Source organism: Prosopis cineraria, unplaced genomic scaffold (assembly GCF_029017545.1).
Source record: "Prosopis cineraria cultivar Desert tree isolate PC_DT_omini unplaced genomic scaffold, ASM2901754v1 PC10, whole genome shotgun sequence".
NCBI classification, from domain to species: Eukaryota; Viridiplantae; Streptophyta; class Magnoliopsida; order Fabales; family Fabaceae; genus Prosopis; species Prosopis cineraria.
Window position 1 is genome coordinate 24929412 of NW_026555341.1, and position 13446 is coordinate 24942857.

Below are 13446 nucleotides of genomic sequence, written 5' to 3' on the forward strand. Positions count from 1 at the left end.
TTCATTAAAAAGCATATGAAATTATTGGAAAATATGTTGAGAAGACATAAATTTCCATAGGTTATCAAGACACCTAGCTCACTTATGTGATTTATCTTCTGGGCTCTAAAACATGCATTTTTTTGCCTGATTTAGCATGTCACTCGCAAGATATTTCACCTATACATGAGAAACCTCCAAAAGATACATTTTCTTGCAAGATTTAGCACTAGACACTCACAAGAAAATGTATCAATGTCTATATTCACTGTGTAACATCTATAAACTATCATTTGATGTCTCTAACACTTATTTCACTCTATGAGCTATAAATTTAACACTCCAAATTGATCTTAACATGAGATTAACCTCATAAATTATTGAGCTATGAAATTCATGATCATATTATTCTTGTTATATGAAAATCATTATTCTTGAGCCAAGATCATCTATGTCTTCATTGTTTGAGCATTAGAGCTTCATTGTACTCATCATTGCTCTTAGAGAGAGTTTCAATCAAGTGATTCATATACTCAAAACCTTTGTAAAGGTAAGGGAGAGATTTTTTTTGTAATCAAGAGAGGTTGTTCTCTTAGGAAAAGAAGCTCACTAGTAAAGTGAGTTGTTGTAAAGACTCACAAGTATCTAAAATGAACGTGTGGATGTACTAAGATAGCAAGCACCCACTCAAGCTTGTGTTATAGTGAAGAAACCTCAAGTAGTTGCTTGGGGACTTGATGAAAGCTTAAGAGGAGAAGCTGAACTAGGATAAACTATTGTTTGCAATCTATCTTCTCTTAACTCTTTACATTTCCAACAACCTTAGCTTATGTTATGTTTTAGTGTTCAAAATATACTTTGATATATCTACTTAATCTTACTAGAACTTGTACTTAGAAATTGCTTCTAAACATTCATACACATATTGAGCTTGTGAAAATTACTATGGCATTCTTACACATAAAGTTTATAACTCAAGGATGCCTAAAACTTCCTTTGAACATAGTTTTGCTAAAAAAGTTTGAAAAGAACCTAAATTTCCTCAAACACCCAATTCAACTTTCTAAAACTTCCTTTGAACATAGTTAATGCCTTCAGCTCTAACTCCAATAGGCAAATTTCTATTGAATCTCCTTCTTTTAGTACTTCTAATGAGATGCAATTCCTAGCTAAGCAAATGATAGAGATGATAACAAAGTTGATGCTTTAACTTCTCAAATGAGCATGCTTTCTAATCATGTTAGTTCATCTTATGCACAAGCACCTACACTTCTAAGTAATACTGTTGCTAACCTAAAAGCACCTATTAATACTATAACTCTAACAAGTGGTGATTGTTTCACCCAAAAATACGACGCGGATAATGCGAGGGAGCGGAGGTTTTGGCCTTTGAAAAGAAGACTGAAGAAATGGGAGTCACCACCAAGATTTTAAGAGAAATTTTGGGAAACTGTTTAAAGGAGGATAAAGATGGTTTATGAAAATAGAAAATAGGTTCAGGAGTTGGTTGAGTGTGGGGAAGGTGTTAGGCACCCTACAACACCCATTCGTTAGAATGGTTACCTAAAGTTTGTTGTGCTATATTAATATGGTTTTAAAATTATTTTAGTTATCCCTTTTATATTCATGTGTTTGATATAAAAATGATAAGAATTGAGTGAGAAATATTTGTTTATTTATGAGGGAGGACTTGACTCAGAATTAGACTTTGAGGCTTATGTAGCCTATGATGGGATTAAAATCCACGTAATTTGGGATTATAAGTTTGTTGGTGAAATTTTTTTTAGAGAGAAAGTAATTAGAAATAATTTATCATTTTGCAAATAAAATAATTTTTAGAAATTTTGACATGTGTGTTTTAAATTGCAAAAAGTGATTTAATTTCAATTATCTTCTCTATTTTTAAATTTTTGGAATAAGAAAAGGTAAAGGGTTTAAATTATTTTTTTTTACATTCTATGATTGAAAATTTTACTGCCATACTTGCAGAGCCTTATTGGCTCACATGGTAGTGCAATTATTCTATATATATGTGGAGATTCCAAACTCTCATATAATAAAAGAGTTTAAAAATTTAGTTTATTTACTTAAATTTTAAATATTAATAATATCATTATTTTTCAATACGTTCATACATATATACTTTTTTTTTGAAAAGACTCTTAATCATCATATCTACGAAGCCTTATTGACATTTACGGTAATATAATTATCCTAAATATTTGCAGAGATTCAAAATCTTCACACAACAAAGGATTAAATAATATATATTTTAAATATATTTTAATGCATAATTATATATTTTATATTTTTAAACATAAAAATCTTAATCGCTATACCTACGAAGTCTTATTGACTTTCACAGTAAGATGATTATTTTAAAGGTCTATAGATATTTAAAAATCTCATATGACCAAAAGATTTAATACATTAATTTTATTAATTAATTTTATTAAAAATCATTTATTTACTATATAAATTAATAATTGCAAAATTCTGTGAGGATTTATTATCCCATATGATAATGCAGTTAATGTAATTCTCTATGAAAATTTTTGAAATCTTTCATGAGACTTAAATATTTTATTTATTATATAAAAAGAGAATTAATTTTAATGATGAGTCTTTGGAACCCATATTATTTATATATAAAATTAATCCTCATACCTATAAAATCTTATTAATTTTCACGATATAGGATCATTCTAAATGCCTATAGAGATTCTTAAAATCTTAATCAAGATATTTGCATTTGCAATCAGTGGATAATATGAATTTAGCATTCGAAGAAACAAAGAAAGGGACTATTTTGACATTTCACTCCTCTTTTGACTTGAGGATGTGTACTTCAATATTTTTCAAAGTGGCTTAATGCTCAAATATGGCTTTCAAAAGAAATAATGAGAATAGTGCTGATAGCATCTAGCAATTACAATAAACACGGTTCACGTGTCATCTATACCATCAACATCCAATTTATTTTTCATGAACTTCTCATATCATATATATCATGATTTCATGGCAGGCCTAAAAAGATGTTAAGCTCTCACTATTATTCACAACCAAAGGTGTAATCTATCTAAAGTTCAAGAAGAACAAGTCCTTCCTGTACTAGATTTCTCCACGAATGTAAATGATAATAACAAGGATAAAACCTTTCTATCTAACCAGATAAATAACCAAAATATCACGCATTATAATAAATAAAGAGAAACAAGAAATACATTAAGGGTCTAACTACAAGACTAACGAGAAATAGAGAGTATGGTTCTTTTCTTCATCATCTCTCCCCTTGCTTTTGCCTTTTTTCTATTTTTTTAGCTCCCTCTTTTCAGTTCTCGGTTCTCATTCAGACTCTCCCTCAGTCTTCGGTCCCTTCTCTAAATGTCTCTCCCTCAAAGACTCTTCTCTATTCTCCCTCATTCTTGATCTCTCTCGTGCTCTTCCAGAAGCAAATACTAGGTACTTTCCCTTTGTTTTTGTCTGGCTTGACTCCCTCTCGATCTGTTCTCTATTTTCTTTCTTTTATTTTTGCTGTTGCTCTCCCTTCCCTATCGGCCTCTCTTCTTTCTTCGACTTATTCCTCGTCTCCCTCTCCTTCATTCCCACTATCGGTCTCTTCATTTTCTACGTGCATCTCCCCTCTTTTTTGACTATGTGCGTGCTGCCTTCATGCTCTATTTTCTTGCCCCTTTTTCTTTTTTTTTGTATTTGTCCTTGCTCCTCCTCTTTTCTCTCTGCAGCCGAAAAGATCTTAGGATGCTGTCCCTTCATCCAATTTCTCTGCCTGTGTGAGTCTGTGACTTTAAATCCCCCCTGTGGCTTGTTTTGCCCTGCTCTTTTCTTCTTTGCGTGACTGGCATAAAGAAAAGTGTATATTTTTCATCTATTGTGCTTGTCTCTTTTCCTCTGCTTCCTTTGTGTTTTTTCATATGTGGCAGAAAGTTTGCTCTCCTCTTCTTTGTGCATGCATTTTAGAGAGGCTAAGCTTCATGCATGCATGCATCTCCCTTTTGCTTGCTCACGTGTCTGACTTCATTTCTTTCTGCTCTCTGCTTTTGCTGTAACGTGCATGCCTTTTTCTCTCCTTCTATTTTTCATATGCTTTCATGTATCTTCTACTCTCTCTCTCTCTCTCTTCTTCCTTTCTGTGTTTCATCTCTACTTCTTCCTGAAATGCTCATGAGTGTGTACGTACTACGTTTTTAATGTGTTATTTTTTTTCTTGTTTTTCCTCTCAAGCAAGGCTGAGCAGATGGCTAAGAGATATAAGGAAAAATGTACATGTATTCTGACTGAAAGAAGGATTTTTTTGGAGTTGATGGTTAACCTTCGGTGTGTATATATATATATATATATATTTCTAAAAAGAAACCACAACTCTCTTTCTATTTTTTTATGTTTATTAATTTCAAAAGTTAGACTAAGGGATTGAAAATTTGATTTTGGATTGAACAAATATTTTTTTGAAAATATAATCCTAAAAAGGATTAAATTTTGTTTTTTTTTTGTATTTTTATATTTTTGGTTTTTTTTTGAACTAAAAGAAATAAAATCCTAATCAACAAAAGATTATCTAAAATAAAATTAAAATTTTTTTATTTTAAAAAATATAATCCTAAAAAGGATTAAATTTTATTTTTGCATTTTTGTATTTTTTTTGATTGAATTCATTATTATTTTTATTAAATTTAAAAAATATCTGGATAAAATACAGTGTTCATAGTAAGGAAGTAGGTGAAAATGTTGAAAAGGAAAGAAAATAGGGAGAGGCCATGGCTATCCTTGATGAATCCTTGCATAATGACTTATCTTTACATGCTCCTTCTAGTACTACTAATGTTCATTTATGTAGGGATGATGGTGAAGAGGATATTGAGGAAATTGAGATGGAGAAACCACTATAAAAAAACAAAGGAGATGGCAAAATGAAAATTCTAGAATTGACAGAAGAGGAGAAAAATGAAGATGAGGCCAAGAAAGAGCAAGAAGTTATGACAAAACTTCCATTTCCTCTAGCCCAAGTGATCGAGCATCAACCAAAAGGGGTTCATGACAAAGAGATAATAGATTTCTTCAATAAAATTTATCTAACTATTCCTCTTCTTGATGTTGTGAAAATTTTTCCAAAATATGCAAAATTTCTCAAGTATTGTACTAATAAGAGAAAATTCACCCCTAATGCTAGCATTCAATTACCCTCTTCTATTAGTGCAATAATGAAACCCCAATTGCCAATCAAGTATAAAGATTCGGGTTCTTTTACCATTCCATGCAAAATAAGAAATACCATATTTTCCAGTACTTTGATTGATCTTGGGGTGGATATCATTGTCATGCCTTTGTCTATTTACACTTCTTTAAAGTTTGATTGCATGTATAAGACCTCGATGATATGCCAACTTGTAAATAGGACTTTGAGGAAACCACATAGTATTGTTTAGGATTTGATTGTTTATATAAAAGACTTGCTATTCTCAGTTAACTTCTATGTCCTAGATATGTCTAAAAAAGGTAGTGGGGATAACATTATTATGTTGGGTAGACCTTTCATGAGAACAACTTGCACCTTAATTGATGTGGAGAAAGGGTCATTAGTGTTTAGATGTGGTGATGAGAATGTGAATTTCAATATCTATGAAGCAATGAAACACTTATTTGAGGATTACTCACTTTTAGGTGTAAATGCAACTGATACGTTCTTGGATAATGATTGTGAGAGGTATGCTTTGTCTTTAATGTATTATGATGTTGGTCTCTCATCCATTATTGCACTATGTGTCCCTTGCTCTTGTATTGGTAATTATAGTTGTGATGTTTGTCTTGGAATTAAGGAATTCTTGCTCATTGATAATGCTTCTCATAATGCACTTTCTGATGATTTTGATTTGACTTTTTAGATGGCTTTACTTGATCAAAGGAAAGGTAGTTCTCTTTGTTTCATAGGTGACATGGCCAAAAGCTTATCTCCTCTAATGAGGCTTAATGTTGTATGAATTCTCAAGCTTGAAGAGGATAAGTTTTCCCATAAAAGAATATAGGTCGCACAGTCCCTTTATCATTTTAGAGGACACCGTGGCAAGTGGTGAGAACTTGAACAAAGAAATTAAGATGGCTTAAGAAGTCAAGGAAGTTGACTTGTATAATTCTTCAATTTCCTTTTATGATTCTTTTAGTGATAGTTTGTCTTTCTTGCTTTCTTGTACTTGTGATGTTGAGAACTTATGCATCGTTTGTCAAGGAACTTTTTTCTCTCAATTTAATTTATTTTCTTTAGACTAAAACATGCTTAAGGAAGGTTCTTTTGTTGATTTTGTAGGTTCACAAAGTGATACGGCCGAGAACCATCATGAATTTGAAGGATTTGTTATTGAAAGTGAAGAGGCTATAATTGCTATTGAAGAAAGAGATCAACAAGTTCAAGCTTTAGAGATTCAAGATGTTCCTCACACAAATGAAGAGCTTGTTTTTGACTCATTAAGAGAGATCATTTCATATGATCTTGCACCAGAACAAGAAAGGGAGTCATTTGAATTGGATTTTCTTACTTTCCCTCAATTCATTAGTGGTGCATTTATTCATTCACTACTTGATTTAAATCCATTGATTGAGTTGTTTAATTTTCCTATAGTGCAAGGTCATTGTTTGATTGCTTATCTTTTAGGACCTTTGCTAATTGAGCCTAAGCCTCTGGATGGCTTCAAAGAAGAATCAATGCTGTAATGTCTGCCTCGACATTACCAAGACAATACTCTTTCACGCCGTTGTGCTAACTAGGAATGTTTAAATTCCTAGAAGGAGTTATCACAATCCAAGGATTTAAAAAATAATAAGTTGAAATAATAGAATCCTAAGAAAACCATTTTTAAAATAATGTTTGAGCTCAAACTATAGTTAAAAATCAATTAAAAACAAATACGAAAGCATAGAAATCAAATCACTTCAAAACAGGCTGCAACAAGCCATTTTGCAATTATCTGGCTTGTCTGCCAATATGCAAGCCATGCCTGCCATAGCGGATGGCATAGAGGGACAAATCCCTTGAAGGCTGCTTGCACTGCGGTGTAGCTATCACGCACCGTGATGCACACTTATTGTCATAACAGTAAATTGCTGTCATGATAGCCTTCTTAACTTTCGAAGTGCGCCATTTTGCCATCTGACATCCGATTTGAGTAGTTCAAGTGTCAACATGAAGCTCTTTGAGCCCTCTAGCTAATGGCATTAGTCTCATACTTAAATAATTATCCATTTAAAATATGGATATTCGAACCCAAGATGATTCGTTTTCACCTCAAACACACACAAAGGTGTCTAACTCATAATATCAAATGCCATTAACCCTAGAGACACTTTGACTATCTCGAATGGATCACACACAATATGACAATTCATTCATATCACACAAGTAACCAATCACACTTAAAATGACCACCATACCCCCATTTGACAATAACATAAAGGGGTAGATACAATCTAACACACATATCAATTTGGTCATTTTGCCACATAATTCATTTTAAACTTATCACTTGTAATTGTAACTTGGCCTAACACACACACACACACACTTTTAATCTACTACATTAACCTTGGACTAAGATACACACACTTATCACAAATTCATACAAGCGATATCCCAAAATAATATCAAGCTTCTAAGTTAACATTATATATATTGACATTATTCATTACAGTACCCAAAAAGAGAAAAGGGAAGAGCTATACAACTATGCTCTTCACTCTTCAAATGCCCCTTCCTTCCCCTTACCCTTATTGGAGCCCTCACCTGTAAAATATAACCACGGGATAAGATAAACATCTTGGTAACATAATAATTCACTACTATTAATTAACATTCACAACCATATGAAAATAAAGCTATTAAGCACTAAAACACACTTTTCGTATACTATAACATAACCATTTAATAAACACAAGTCATTTACCACTAGTATGATCATTATACCATCTGAGCCTCCATATCACCCCAACTAAAACCATAGGGTCTTAAATTAAGTGCACATTCACAATGGTCCAAGCTCACCTTCAGTGGTAGGATTACCCAGCCAAAGGTGTCCTATCTCACTTTTAGACTATGATCTTCCCTTATTATGCATAAATTAGGGTGTCGTTACTCTAACATCGTATCATTGATGTTAAGGAATGTCACTCTCCAATGCAGTATCCCGCATGGATACTAAGGAGAAAATCTCTAACACCATGCCTCACTAGACATTAAGAAGATACATGTCATATAAAATTTTACCACTCCTTCCTACGGGTGAACTCTCACCCTCTAACATGTTCATACTTACACTTTCCATGCATTTCACATGCTTGTGAAAAATCATGATCTTTTTTACATAAGGACTCAAAAATATTTATCATTTCAAAAGTAGTTTCTAATGCATAAGGAAAATCATCTTTCACAACATGCCAAGCTTTCAAAACACATGTAAACAAATATGCTTATCTACTTATAAACAGTTAAGCAATATAATCAATTAGTATAAATTATTCTATTACCTGAATCCTTTATCACATGAAAGGGTTATTGTGGCTCAATGTTAGCTCCACACGTTCTATGTGTACGATAAAGCTTGAGTAGCACTCAATCTACACAATCAAGTAACAGTTATCAATTATCACTCTAGATAAGCCCCGAATTCTCTAGGTTTTAAGTACCAACAATACTAAAATTCCTTATCTAACAACATTAATCATTTTTAAACACTCTAACTATCCTATTAAATATCCCAACATATCAAAATCACCATTCAATTATCCACATGGTCCAAAAATTCTCAAATTTTGTTGAATTATGTCTAGGGTTCATCCAAACCCTGAACCCTCAACAAAATTTTTAAATCACCATAAAACTTATAAATCTAGGATTAGAGGTTTGATTTAACTCCTCAAGGCCTTAAATAAGTCAATAGGTTCGTTTATTACTTAACTACAACAAAAAACAAGCCTCTAAATGCCTTAAAGTTAGAATTTTAGCATTAAATGGAGAGGGGGAAGAAAGAAAAGCTTACCCAATGATGATTCAAGCTCTAAATGCCTCAAAATCTCTCCTAATGTCAAGCTCTAGCAAACTATGAGCTCCCTCCATTGCTCTCTCATTTTCCCTTCATTCTTTCCTCTAGTTCTAGTCTATTTTTACGAATATGATAAAGGCTAATTTTGCCTGTGCGTCACGGTGCATTGACACGCCACCACAGGGCATGGCACATAGAGTCCCTTATCAATTTAAACTTTCCTCCATACCATGGCCTACTCAAACTTCAACCTAGCCTTCTTTTAAGGTTGTCTAAGGATTCAAAAACTATATTAACCTCCCGTAAACGTCATTAATCAATAATTTATCTAAATTGACTAAAATACCTTTGAAAAAATTGATAAATTTTAATGGAAAATGACAATAAAGTCCCAAAGGACTAATTTTATACTAGTTAAATCCTAACTAATTCTAAAAGGCCAATCAAGTCCCAGAGTCCTTAAGTGGTATTTTGATGTCATAGGAAAAGACCGAAAACCCTTCTTCAAGTAAAAGCTCATTTTCTTCTCTGCCCAAACGAGTCCCAGTATGTGATGCGAAGCTATCTTCTCTGGGTCAGTGTTGTTTGATCCGAACGAGTTCCCTTCAGCCTTCTTGAAGTAACTTTGAAAAGCTCAATTTCTTTTCTGCCTTGCTGATGAGATCCTGTGTGTGTGACGAGCTCTCTTCTCTACACTAGTGATAAGCTCTGTTCTGATCTTCTCTGCCCTAGTGAGGACCTATGTCGATTGATTGATTAGAGGAAAGCTTCTCTGCCTTAAATTGAGGTTGCAGTTGCATAGGGTGAACGAGGGCTTGGTTAGGTCAGGGGGAGTGATGTTTCTGGGGGTGGCACGTGTAGCTGACAACTGAGAGTTGAACACTTGAAGGAGAAGAGGGAAACATTGGCGGCGATGACAGAGGTGAGGGAAAATCGGTGGCGAGGGCTAAGATTTTGGCGATAACGACTATGGAGAGCCAGTAGCAAGGTTTTTGTTGCTAAGGTTTAGATTTATACACCTAAATCTCTCTTCTTCTTTTTTGGCCAGAGGCAGATTATATTAATATAGGAAAACTCTCTTTTTATCCATTTGTAGTTCGTATGCATGTCTCAGATTTTAAATCTTACTCGTTCAGTGAGGTATATCCAAACTATTATTGTGGCTTCGTTATGTTGTTCTTCTTCCTAAAAGTTCCTAGAACTTATATGCTAGGAAATGTGCCCGTGGTGTTTTGTTGCTGTTTTTCTACCACTCTTTTATTATGAATATTTCTTAGGATGTACTTGTTCTGAATTTACGTGATTTGCTTTTGTCTCTGATAAGGATTGAGTTGAATAAACTTTCATTCTTCCAATGAGAATTTCATGAAGAATGTTTTTGGAGACTTGACCTGAAGAGACATTCTTAGTGACACACACCCTTGTATCTCTTAGGTTTATACCTGATTTGTTTTGCTTCTATTGAATATGTGTATTTTTTTGCCCATATTATTGTAGGGACTTCAGGACCTAGATCTCAAATCCCAGATTAGAGGCAAGTCAAAATTTTCAGTAAAACCAAAAATAAAAAAAATGGCAAATGGGTACGACTGTGAGTATGTAATTGTCTAAAATTTATAGTTTTCAAAAATGATTTTCCTGTCCTGGTGTCCTGGTTTTGCTACCGAATCAAAATGCCTCTGATGATTATCAAATAATAACTTTCGTTCTTCTGAGTTGTCCATGTGGAAAATTAATGGAGACCTAAACTGAAGAGGCTTCTTGTTAAGCTTTTCCTAGGCCTTCCCCTAATTAGAAAATTAATGACTTGTGGTTAGGGTCTAAGGTTCATTTTTGGGAATCAAAAAGTATTGTGTGCTTGTTGTCCTAAATCAACTCATTTATTATTTCACGTGCTATGGGGATTATAATGCTTGGTGTTATTTCCTTAGGGATATGTCTTTCACTCGTCATTAGTGTCTTCTTTAAGTTATTGCTCTTTTTAAATCTCTTTTCACTAAATGCTTAGAAATCGAATGCCTATAAGGATGATCAGGAAAAGAAACTTTCGTTCTACCGATTTGACCATGAAGAAATTTCATGGAGACATGTTCTGAGTAGACTTTAAGTAGTATGAATCCTCAATGATATTCAAAGGAATTGGGCACAATTGGTTGAATGACGTGATTATAGTTGTTCTCTTTGGATACTACATTTGTGTGGAGCAACGATTTTCATTTTAGTGTACAATTTACTGAAGCTCAGCTGTGCAAATCTGTTGTGCTTCTTCTTTACAAATAATTTTTCAATTCATGGAAATGCTAATAATATTTAAGTTCTCTTCACCAATGCATGCAAATATTTAATGTTCAATGGATGGAAATAAATTTTCAATATGCTTCACTTCTTTTGGGCAATTCCATACAAATATTTCTTTATCAATCTGTTCTGCTTCTTTATGAGTAGTTCAATGAATTTATCTTCCTCTTCCTTCCTGGACCCAGCCTCTCCCCACACCAACATAAAAAAACCCTGCCCCTCTAGGGGGAGGAAACATCCCTTCTCCACTCGAAGGGAGTGTCTAGTTCCCACCTCTTTGTTCGGTGTTGACTAGCAACATCAAGCCATAAAACGGCCAGCCTTCACCAGCATTACTCTCACTCCCTGTAACTTAAGGTGCATTTTTTATGCCTGTTTCTTATGAGTGTTTATCCTATTAAAGATCCTTTTTTGGATTAGGAATTTAACGCAAAAAGAAACAGTTTTAGGAATTTATTGCGAAAAGAGACATTTTTTTAACTGTCAAAGAAAAGAAGGTGATTTTCTAGGTTTTGTTAGTGCAATCTTTATCACCCAAAAGTTGTTTGTGTTTTTGTCAATTTCTCTTTGCAAAAGTTCAGCTTCTCTCTTCTTGTGGATATGCATGTTTGTTGTGCCCTTTGACCATGAATAAATTTACTAGGCTTTATTAATGAAATTCTTCTTGTTACTACTTTCTTTCAATTTATTGGTTTAATTTTAACCAGTTTTTTTTAGGACTTACATCGGTGATAATTAGGTGGGAAGCTTATTCGTTAGGGCACAAAGAAGCAAGCTAGTAGGCTTATGTCCTACTATTGAAATAATTTTCTATTTTTATATGTGTAACTTTGAAGTTTTAATGTACATGCACAAGCAAAAAAACTACTCATGTTTGGTAGATCGATTTTATTTGATTATTATACATAGAATTATTCATAGTGTCATCTTGGAATGAGTCTTACTTTACGTCCTAAACATGTTGCTGTTGTTGTAAGATCTCAAAAGGACCCACTTAAAGCTCTTGAAATGTTCAACTAAGTGAAAAAGGAAGATGGATTTAAGCACACATTATTCACTTATAAATGCATGGTTGAAAAACTTGGATTGCACGGGGAATTTGATGCAAGAACAATGAATATTTTTTGACGTAGATTAATTGGAATGATCATTTTGATTTTCTTTAAGTTAAACTGTCAATTTGGTTAAACATTTGAGTAAACTCATTTGTTTTACGATAAACCAATTTAAGTTGTGGGAATATGTATGGGAGATTTTGTAAAATACCTTTATTTAGGTGTTAATTTTTGTAACAAAATATGGCATATCAATACGGTGTTTCCAATTCGAGTAGCATTTTGTAAGACCTGGTTCTTGTTCATATCTTCTATGCAGTCTTCTATGTTTGTTTTGCTTCCTTTTATGTAAGGTTCTAAGTTTGTTACAGCATGAGATAGATAATGTGTGCATTGGTACCCTACCCATTTATGATTATAGTAGCCAAACTATGATGAGATACATTAAAATATGAAGAATCTTTTAGGTGGTGTTTGGTATGTGCATTCTTTAGTTTTTCCAAACACTTGAAATATATTTGTAATGATGTGGCTTGAGACTGTAATCACTTCGTATACATGTCCTTTAGTTTAGCTTAAATGTAATAACAGTGGCTTGATATTTTTAATGCTGACCACTCACAGCTTTTCCTCATTTTTGCGATATCCAAATCAATTAAATAGTGTGAAAAGTAAAAGGTGGACAATAGGACAAAATGGAGGGAATTTGGCTGAATTAAAAGCTGCCACCTTGCATGTTCACTATTCTATGTCAGTGTATATGTCTGTGGTCTATTTTTGGGTGTAATATTTGGCTGAATTTGTTTCGTTTGCTTTTGTTGTAGACCAAAAAAAGGTAATTTACATCTGAGACACCAAGAAATTATGGACAACGAGAAAGCTACAACAAAAAAGAAGTTTGGATATGACAACTTTAAGAAAGAGTTTCTTAAAAAAAATGAAGGAAAATTTAGTGGTCTTATAGAAGCCAATGACTCAATGAGAGAAAGTTGGCGAAAGTTATCAAATGCTAAACAAGAAAGATATAGAAACATGGCTTCATTAGATGGATGAGGTAAGGAATCAACATC

The 13446-nt window shown here is 33.3% G+C and overlaps 1 non-coding gene and 1 pseudogene across 1 annotated transcript; both read left to right on the forward strand.

Annotated features, from left to right (window-relative positions):
• The first annotated feature begins 10335 nt into the window (after positions 1-10335).
• LOC129284696 (small nucleolar RNA Z159/U59) lies at positions 10336-10424 on the forward strand (annotated as a pseudogene).
• Positions 10425-10698: 274 nt separating this feature from the next.
• LOC129284694 (small nucleolar RNA Z159/U59) lies at positions 10699-10781 on the forward strand. The gene has a single exon (XR_008586938.1). It is a non-coding gene; the product is annotated as a small nucleolar RNA Z159/U59 (small nucleolar RNA).
• Positions 10782-13446: the final 2665 nt, after the last annotated feature.